At 48.1% G+C, this 10164-nt stretch overlaps 1 long non-coding RNA gene across 1 annotated transcript; it reads left to right on the top strand.

Annotated features, from left to right (window-relative positions):
- Window positions 1-2140: 2140 nt before the first annotated feature.
- LOC130144936 (uncharacterized) lies at window positions 2141-9301 on the top strand. The gene is made up of 3 exons (XR_008820316.1): window positions 2141-2409; window positions 5441-5547; window positions 8225-9301. It is a non-coding gene; the product is annotated as an uncharacterized LOC130144936 (long non-coding RNA).
- Window positions 9302-10164: the final 863 nt, after the last annotated feature.

Genomic DNA, 10164 nt, shown 5'->3' with positions numbered 1-10164 from the left:
CATCAGAGCCCTTAAACATTGGTTCCAATGCTAAGTGAACAACCTTGTCATACACAAACTCTTGGCCTTCCAGTGGTGATCCTCCACTGAATGCTAAAAAGTCTACTCAGGCACACACTGTTGATTCATCAAAGAAATATAGGATTTAAAATTATTTTAAATCCTGTTTTAGAGCTCTGAATCTCATGTTTCTCTGCAAATAATGTCATACTGGACTTTTTCTTCTAATCTTTAGGATTTTAATCACAAAATTTCTTCTCTTGTTAACTGTCATCAAATTGTAATGGGCTCAGGCTTTCTAAACACTTAACAGTAATGATAATTGTAGTGAATACAGTCCATCTTCATGTGCGTTTTTAATGCCAGTAGAGTAGATTTCTTTGCGATAACAGAAATTGTTATAATGCTGGCTGAATATGAATGTATTTTCTCTATAGTATATGTGCTAATACATTCCTAAAATTAAATTGAAAGCATTTCAGTTTTTAAACCTTTTCAAAGATTGAAATGTACTGGATAATACAATATCTCTTATGCATTATAGCACACCAAAAATGCTCAGGCATTCATACTGCTCAATAAACTGAATTTACTAGCCTTATAGAAAAGCACTACAGAGTTTTAATAGAAAATGGTAACTTTTTTTTACATGCTTTTGAACCTTCCTATATGATGTAGTGGAGCATGAATGCTTGTGGGAAGATGGCTCATAGCTGCCGATGGGATGGGACGGTTGCCTGGAGTTGCACTCAGCAAAGCATTTAAGCGTGTGCTTGTACGGGGGTGCAAGCCGTCCTGCTGAGCTTCAGTGGGAGGGGGGGTGCACCCCTCTCCTACCGGCTGTCGGGGCAGGGGGTTGTGATACATGGTGGAGCTGTGCCGCTGCTTCCTATGCAGCCAAACCGAGACAGCAAAACATCCTGGCACTGTGATGGGTTGCATGCAAAATTTTGGATTTTGGAACTTGTCCATTTTCTGCCATCCCATTCCACACCCTTTAACTTTCAAGCAGTTTGGTGTTAGGCTGCTCCCCTTTCCTTGCATCGGCTGCTGAGGGAGCAACCCCAGCCCAGGGGGTCTCCTGTGGCTGCAGTGGTTTCTCTCCATCTGCATCGGACGGTTGCAGAATAATTTCAGCTGGCCTGGTTCAACCTCTGGCTCCAAGCAGGGCAGCCTCAAAGCCAGATCAGATCACTGCGGGCCCTGAAAGATCAATAAGAAACACAAAGTCAAGCTGACAGCATTTTTAGTTCTCAGTGGTTGCTGCAAAGGGAAAGTCATTGCTGGTACTGGTTCTCAGACTACTGGAAACTTGCGCAAAGGCTGAAAATGATAGATCTAACAATTTTCCAGTTATTGAAGTGGGTTACTAAAGCCTAAGCTTTGCAGTCTACCATGGTTTTCTTCAAGGGGAGGGTTTTCTTTCTATGGAAAACATGCATTTCTGTTTGAATGCAGCTTTTGAGGGAAGGCTTTTTGCCAAAATTAATTGCTAAGTAAAATATACTCCAGCAAAGGCCACCTCCCTCCAAGAGAACTGCATCCTCTGTGGAAATCAGTGTGTGTGTGAATATTTGACCTAACAGTCCCTCTGCAGCCCTTCCGGTCATGGGCCGGGCTGGCTGGCAGGTGTGTTGGAATGATGGCTGGTTGTAGGAGGATATATATTGCAGGTGAAGAATTGAGGAAAAGCCTAACGCAGCCTCTCTCCCCTTGCAGTTCATCCCATGCACATAACAGCATCGGGCTCAGACGGCACCGTGCAAAGCGTCTGTCCTCCCTGAAATTTCCCCTGGCCAGTGGAGCTGCTGCCTGCCAGCTGCACGGAGCCATGTGAGGGCTGGCGGTGTCTCGGAGCGTGCAGGGTTGTGGGTGCCAGCCTGGGAAATGTGGCACCCCTCTGCTTCGGGAGGTCAGCGCTCGCTGGTGCGAGGAGCCGGCCACCTTCTGGTGGGACCCAGCTGGAAGGGGGGAGAGAGCACATTCCATTCAGGAAAACCACTGGACAAACTGATATCTGCATATTGCAATCTATGCACAGTATTGCATTGCCTGCTGGGATGGGGGGGTGAGGGGGGGCGGGCATGTGGTGTTTGAAGCAGTCATCACACAGGAAAGGGGGCTGCTTGGTCTCCCTCGTTCCAGGAACGCTTTCACTTTCTTTTGCAGATTCCCTGACCGGATCCCTGCAGCACACCTCACCCCCCGGGCTTGAAGCTGAGTGCAGGTGCCCGGGTGTTCCCTGCCCCGCACCAGGGGGAGGGCTGATCCCGCACCCCCCGAGGCAGCGGGACGGTCCCCAGCCCTGGAGGGGACCCGCAGCCTCCGTGGGTGCTGCTACCGGGCGTGGAGGGTGTCTGCGGGTGTCTCACCCATGATGCGGAAATGTTCCTCCCAGCGGGGAAAAAGGTAAACCCAAGACTTCTTGCTGTATTTCAGGCACTCAGCTTGCATTAGTTACTGATAAAGGTCGTGCATTCTGATAGGAATTCTTCAGAACCATCTTTTTTTTTAGAAAGATTTTTCTAAAGAACACAAACAATTGCATTCTTATCTGGCACCATACCCCGTGTGCAGGAGCCAAAAATAATTGCACTGACTCCTCCTGGCTTCCCTTTTGAAAAAAACCCAACGGCAGCCCGTTGTCTGCTCCTTCTCAGAAGTCAGTGGGAAAAGTTGTGGAGATGAGGAGCACGGTATGCACCAGCACGCTGCTGCACTCAGCTAACAAACAACAAGATTCATGCTTTTCACTTTTGGTTTTGGGAGCAATCGCTTTCAGAAGTGCCTTATTTAAATGGGCCCATAGCGGTAAATACAGCACAGTAGCAAGATCTCATCATCTTTTAATTTGTCCAGCCCTGCAACAGGTAGTGTAGATAACAGTCGCGAACTATATGTGAAGCAAGCGCATCTCTCAGAGTAACTTTATTCTGCCACAGTTTCAGTTATTTTTAGGGCAAACAGTTTTATTCAATTCTGCTTCCTAGCTAGTACATTTATGCTAAATACCTTGAGAAAACAGAAGCCTCTATCAGAGCTTTTCTAAGATGCCAAATATTTGCAGTGTTTGTAAATACACTTGCTGTGTAAGTATGTATCTATCTATGTATGTGGAGATGTGTGTGTGTGAACGGAGATGGCTCTGTAGTAGCCAGGGCACCGAGGAGTGTCAGCAGGCAAGGCCATTCCTGCTTCCCTCACTGGCAAAGCAGAAAGTCCATCAATTAGCCAGTGCGATGGAGCTGTGGGAAAATACCCTTGTAAATGTAAGCTGCTGCTAATTACTAAGCTGCCTTCAGAGGCAGGTTTTAAACATGCAAAATCCATAACAAAAATGGTGTTCCCGCTCCTAGCGCTCCCCTTATCCTTCTTCTCCCCTGCTCTCCCTGCAAAGGGAACTACTTTCATGTTTTATTTATTTGTCAAAGAGCTTTGCGTAATGGGTCCTTTAAGTCCCCTTGATGCTGACATCTTTGCATCACTTCAAAATAGCATGGGAAAATGATAGTGTCCTCTTGGTGCTGGGGCTCAGCATGAAATTCCTGTCACAGCATTTGTTATTGCAGCATTTCTCTGAGCTCAGGGATACTGGCTGGCAGGAGATTTCCTCTCAACAGAATTTTTAATTTTGGCTCCATGCAGAGGGCTGCGGGCGAGGAGCCCCGCCGCTGCCTGCATGGGGAGGGGGGCCCGGCTCAGCCCCCAGGCTAGCTCAGCTGCAGCCACCACGGGCTCCTCAAGAAGGGTTCACTTGTTGGGAGGAAGGCGAGTTGCAATGAGGAGGAAAGCACACCGGCTTTCCAAAACTGCTGCTTCTTCCACTGAAGCTTCTCGCCTGGCTGTCTCATGGCCTGTGGGAACTGCTGTGCCTCTGCTTCAGGTCTTCTCCTTCCCACCTGTGCCGGCTGCTTGCTGCCGTGCCCATGGGCTGGGAGCCGGCGCTTCGCAGGGCACCCCTGGCACAGCCGGTGTTGGGGTGTGGGTAACAGCACCCCGTGGCAGGCAGCCGGCGCAGGGGCTGTCATTTACTTCTGTTACATGGAAGCTTTTTTCCATTGTAACTGTCCTTCAGGGGTAATTAAGCAAATATATTTTCCTCCCTTAAAGGAGTATCTTTGAATTTGCATTCAGGCCTTCAGGGTTGGTTTTATGTGTGGAGCCCAGATACTTGCAGTCATCTTCAGAGACCTCGCTCAGTTACACTGTTGTAACACCATTGCGTCTGACGCAGTTACTGGTGTTTTACCAGGCACGAGGAGTGAGTCCTGGGCTCTCCTCTCTCTCTGCTGATCTCCAAATGATGAGTCAAACAAATGCTTCGAAGCAGAAGTAGTAGCCATTTGTTCATCGGCAGTGCCTATCAGTTTCTCCCAACAATGCACATGGGTGTTGTTATTTTTTCTTTAACTTTTTTTTTTTTTCCCTTCTCTGAGCAGTCCCAGACCTTCCCATACCAATAAATGTGAGTTATACATCCGTCTAGGATTGGGAGAATATCAAAAGCGCCTGGTTCTTTATTTGTTGTATCTGGCTCTGTTCCAGGCTGCTGATTAATTTTGATGATCCAGAATCTTTGGCAATAGAGCACTGAAAATGTGAAAAAATATACAACAAAATATATTGAAAGCAACTTGAAATGTCAGGTAGAATTCAGTGGAAATAATGTACCCATCAAGGGAGATTAATGGCATTTCTACACAACACTTCACTTCTGCATTCTAGATGGGCAAATAACCCATTACTCTCACAATTAATCTTGGCTACAGATGTGGATACTCTTTGCATCTGACAACATCTGCTCTCCCGTGTTTTCCACCAGGTGTGTGCTTCTCTTCCCTTTTAATTATTTCCTGGAGTCCTTCAAACTGCCCTTTTACCTTCAGGCACCTCCAGCTCACCAGCATCTCTCTTTTGCAGGTGACCATTCCCTTTCCTCATTCCTTTCTTTTGTGGTGTGGAACGTACTTACTTCTGAAAGGATTTCTTGGTCAGGCAGGGTTATTCTTTTTGTCTGGGATGGGAAAGAAATGGCGCTTTTCTCTCACAGCTGAGGTTTTCAGCTGGCCCTTACATGAGGGGTACCTTTGCCGACACAGTAGGAATCAGAGGTGACTCCTCCTCGGTGTGACGAGGATGTCAGGCACGGGTGGTGGGGTCTTGTCTTCGTCTGGTCTTTAGACTATCCAGATGACCAGAAGAAAAGCAGGAGGTTACCTCCTCCCCAGCTGATGGGTTTTGGTAAGGGAACTTCTCACACCAGTCTTGGATGTTTCCTCCAGCTGGTGGAAGTCACCAAGGAGAGCTGAGGACTAGTACATGGGTGTTGCAGTAAACTAGCTGAATTTCGCTGTGGAGATCCTCGAAAAGATACAGTGTTGTTGACAGCAAGCGATTTTTTTAGAAAATGCTTGAAAAATTTTCTGTTCTTTTCCCGCAGATGTGGAAAAAGGACCAGGGAAGTGTTTCAGGCTTGCCATAATGCAGACATAATAAGCCTCGACATAATGCAGGATTACGTCTGAAATGGCTTTCGCATAGGCGCTGGTAATTATCTGGCTTTATTGGGGAAATGTAGGTCATCAGTAAGAAGTGAGCCTGTAGTCTCAAAATTGAAAAACGGGAGTTTCAAGTGAGGGCCAGAATGGTTTCCCCCTTGCCTTGCGGGCTGCTGGCTCGGTATCTCCGGCAGGTTTGTGCGTGCCTGGCCCAGCGGCAGAGCCCTGGCGTCCTGCCTGCCAGCTGCCATGCTGTGCCCTTGGCTGGTGGGGTCAGCAGCCCCGGCCCACTGCCCCCTGCACTCGAGGGAAAGGGCAAACCCCAAGGAAGAGCTCCGCGCTGCTTACACCTGGCTTTGCAGTGAAATAGGCTCCCCCCTTGCCCTGAAGGTCCTGCTTTTAGTGGAAACCCGACCTCCTTTTGCCTCATCTTTTCCTCCTGCCTCATGTGTTTTGGCTTGCGTTTGCCTCGCTTCCCTTCCCTGTATTTTCCCTCCCATCACCTTTACATTGTGCTTTTTTTACTCATTTTCTTGTCCGCTTCCTTTGCTATGTGTGTTACAACATGTATTTGTTGATCGGTGTCCTTTTCTTTTACAGAGGTTACTTCGACTTGCTCTGGGGCTTTCCTTGTCTTAGTGCTCTTCTGCTCCTTTCTCTCATCTCTCCTTTTCCTTGCTCCTCCTGTTCTTACCAAAATTCACACTACCCTCTTGACATGCTTTGTCCTTTTTTTGCTCCTTTCAGTCTCAGGTCCCTTCATCATCCCACCTACAGCACTTTTTCTTCCAGTTTCCTTTACTGGAAACTTCACATGAATATCCCAGAGCCTCCTTCAATGCTTCATTTCCAGAAGAATTTGAAGGTGCTGTTGTTCCTTAGGGTTTACTGCAGGTGAGACTAGTTTCAAAGAGCAATATTGCTGGACTGCGGCCAAAGCATCAAACCCTTTGCTGTGTTATGCAGGGTAGGTGAGGGGGTGAACGTGACCACCACCTCCATGTCTTAGCCATGAAGATTGAGCCTGGATTTTCAAAAGCCCCTGGAGAAGTTTTTAGCTCAAACCCAGCCAGAGAGATGCACTAGAACTTGGTAGGGCTGATAGTGCGAGAGCACATCAGGTGCTGGTTCCTCACTCGTCCCTATGTGGGATACTGGTGGTGAGCAGCCGTGCTGCTGCAACAGATCACTGCACGGTGTGCTGCTGCTTCGGCTGGTGTCCAGGGGCTCAGCACGGGGCTGCTGCATACAGGTAACCAAGTACCTCAGCCAGGCTCGGTGGGTGCTCTGCAGAGGGGGCTTGAATCAAGCTTGTCCTTGCAGGACCCCCATCGGTGCATGGGCAAGAGGAGGGGGGAGAGAGGGGGGCACATGGGCACGGGCGCAGGTGTCTGAGCGAGGGTAGCCTTGGCAGCAGGAGGAGCTGGGAAGGCAGCTGGGAGGGAGTAAAGGTCTGTGCTGGGGAAGTACCTCTGTCCTCCCCCCCACAGCTTCCTCCCGCTGCCCCTCGCCCTCACTCAATTAAAACCGCGCTGCTTGATGGGACTTCAGCAGGGGTAAATCAAGGCAGCAGCTGCAGACACCAAGCAGAGCTTGGGCGCTGCTACAGAGAGGGGCGCCCGCTCTGCCCAGGGAGCGCAGAAACTTGCCCCGAGCCCAACACGTGCTTGCACTTCCTTCCAGCAGGTGCCTGTACCTGCAGTCAACAGACCACCACAACTCTCACCCCACCTGTGCTCCCCCACCTTTCCCAAATGCCCCGTCTTTCAGCCAGAAGCACCTCTCAGCAGCAAGCTGCCCTCTCTGCCCTTACCCTCCTGGCATCCCTGGGGGAACTGGGGAGGGGGCTCCCCCCTGCTCCGCATCCCTGTGCGGTCAGGCAGGTATATAATGGAACACCGCATGGGGTGGCGGTGCTCAGCTCTCACCTCCTCACCTCTCGGGCTCCCCGCTGGCAGAGCTCTGCTCTTGCAAAATTTGTTAGTGAGCGCATCAGCACCTGTACAAACTCCTCCTGGCTCTCTGAGCAAGGCCCCCAAGCGAGAGCACATATTACAGATTGCTCACGTAGGGGAGGAGGAAAAAGGCAGCTCCTTCATCCTCCTTTGTGCAGCGCCCGCCCTACCACTTGTGAGGAGTGCTCATAGCCACGGTGTGTGGTGCCTGATCCGGGGGACAGGTCTCCCCAGGGTCTTCTCATAAAAAAGCGATGAGAAATGGCTTCCCTGGAGGCTTCTCTCCCCATCGCCAGGAGGGTGGCTCGTCTCCCTCCCTGCCTTTGTGGCCCTCCGAGCACTCTCCTGTGCCACCTCTTCCCATCACCTCCAAATTTTTTGCTTTCAGGTCTGCTCACTCTACCTCTGGGGTCCTTCCTTCAAACACGCTTCTTTCAGAAATCCTTCTGATAGCTTGTTCTCATTATCTTAATGAATAATTAGTGAGTGAATCCATCAATGTAATTCCTGTGCTCTTTCTCCTTGTCTTCAAGCAGCATGAGTTATACCTCTGCTTTGTGATGAGCTGGGCCAACGCTCTGCAGCATGCCAGGGGTTTCCACGGGATGGGGAAATATTCAAAGGCACAGAAAATCTTCTGTGCGACTGGCTTTGAGAGAATTCAGTTTTTTAGAGGAGATTATTAAGGCTGGCTGGGGAAGAGGGTAAAGTAACAAATACAAAATTAAAAAAAAAAAAAAAGCTGACTGAGGGCTATTTTTTCTCTTGTAGGAGAAAAGCAAGCAGGGGCACTGAAACTGAAAACACATTGGAATTTCCAGTTGGCCTTTGGAGCTTGCTGGATGCCTCAGTCCACCACCAGCAAGGAAAGGGCTGGCTGCCTGTAAGCTCCATCTCCAGCAGAGCTTTGCTTAACTGAGGCACCAAAACTACCTGTGATGCCAGTGTGCGTTGTGCAGATGTTTAAAATAGGGTAATGCAGGCTCTGCTGATACCCATTGAGGTTCTGGCTGGGCTTCTTTCCAGTCAGGCTGAAAAGGATGCCACCTTGCACAAAAGGAATAAAACAAATATTTGTATGCAGAGTCTTGGATAGTTTTGTGATGATATTTGAATTTAAGCATTCATTAAAGCTGAAATTGCTCCGAGTCAGTGGGTGAGCTGGGAGGGAAAGACAGATAATGCTACTGTGAATGGGGCCATATAGCGATGCTTTGCTCCCAGCAGATTGTGCAGATCCTGGTAATGTTTTGTCTTTATGTGTTTCTCACCTTCTGTCTTACCTCTTTAACTTTCTGAAGGAGCAGGGAAATAATTGAACGCTGTGCTGACTTTCTAAGTTGTTGTAAATAGCTGTGAGAGCCACTGTTTCAGGATGGTAAAGTCAATTTCTTGCCACTCTGCGAGCTATCGACAGGCTCTGGGGAGGCTGCAGCAGCCAGCACTGTGCTGCCCTGGCTCCTGCTTTGTGCTTTGGAGGGTAAGGTCCCGGGGGGCTGGGAGCACGGCATTACCACCCCAAGGCCATCCAGTTCCATTCGAACCCACGGCAGCAGGACCCCGCTCACATTTCCAGAAGGATTCACGGTTTCATCCTTTGCCGCCTCCTTGCAGTTTAATCAGAGGCACCTGGTCCCTGTCACTGCCAGCTCCGAGGCACTATGTTTAGATGGATCGGTGTGGTGGTCCCTTCCTCATGTCGGTGGGCCACGCTAGAAATAGCGGTAACATAATACATTAAATAAAGCAGCACTTACATTAGCAACAGTAGAGAATTTTATTCGGTAACTTACAATAGTTACTCAGAGTAGAACCTCTTTGCATTGTATGATTTTATACTGAATTAAATTTATTCTGTTCCACCCCATTTTGCACTCCATCTTTTTTCTTCCCCCTCCCCCATCGTCCCTCCCCCTCCGCCCCAGATACCACCGGTGGAAAATGCCGCAAGTGTTACGGTAGGAGGGAAGTTTGGGTATCTGCAATTGAAACAACAGAGGTAATATTGTACCTGAAAAAGGAGTAAAAGAGCTTTTTAGGAAGGGTGTGACAATCACAGCATTCAGATAGTCCTGCTAAATGTTGAAGAGTGGAATAACTCTTAGAAGAAATGAGAACATATCCTGTGTAGAGTCTCAAATGTACCAACAACTCACTCAGAGGAAGGCCAAGTTTGCAACTCACAATTCCAGTTTTCTTTTTTTTTTTTTTTCTTTTTCCCTCACCCCGCAGAATACAAGTAGAATGCAGTATATTTGTTGATATTTCATTTATATTTCTGACAATTTTTACAGCCAGGAGTGGTAAAGCAATTAATTAAAAATCACGAGTATCCGGATGACTGGAATCTGTGGTAAACTGCATCCAAAAAAACCCAAAAACCACCACCACTAAATATGTAGTCCTAGAGCTAGGCAAAAAAATCCAAAGCCAACAAACCCAAGGCCAAACAACCTATGAGAGTTGTTTAAATTGTCAATATTTTGGAAAAAAAAGCCTGTTTGGAATGACCTGTTAAAAGTATTTTCAACAAATCGGCATTGTGAAAAATGGCTCATTTGTCACATTGGGTTGTAAAAGTATCAAAAGATTTCTTTTCAATGCTCATTTTTTTCATTTTTAGAAGGGAAATTTAATTTCAAAGCTGAAAGCCATTCCAAACTCAAGACTGAAATGTTCCATGAAAAATGTCATTGGTTTTAAACATTTTT

The sequence above is a fragment of the Falco biarmicus genome, chromosome 2 (assembly GCF_023638135.1).
Source record: "Falco biarmicus isolate bFalBia1 chromosome 2, bFalBia1.pri, whole genome shotgun sequence".
Taxonomy (NCBI): domain Eukaryota; kingdom Metazoa; phylum Chordata; class Aves; order Falconiformes; family Falconidae; genus Falco; species Falco biarmicus.
The sequence above is the reverse complement of the archived record's forward strand: the minus strand, read 5'-3'. Positions and strand labels throughout refer to the sequence as shown.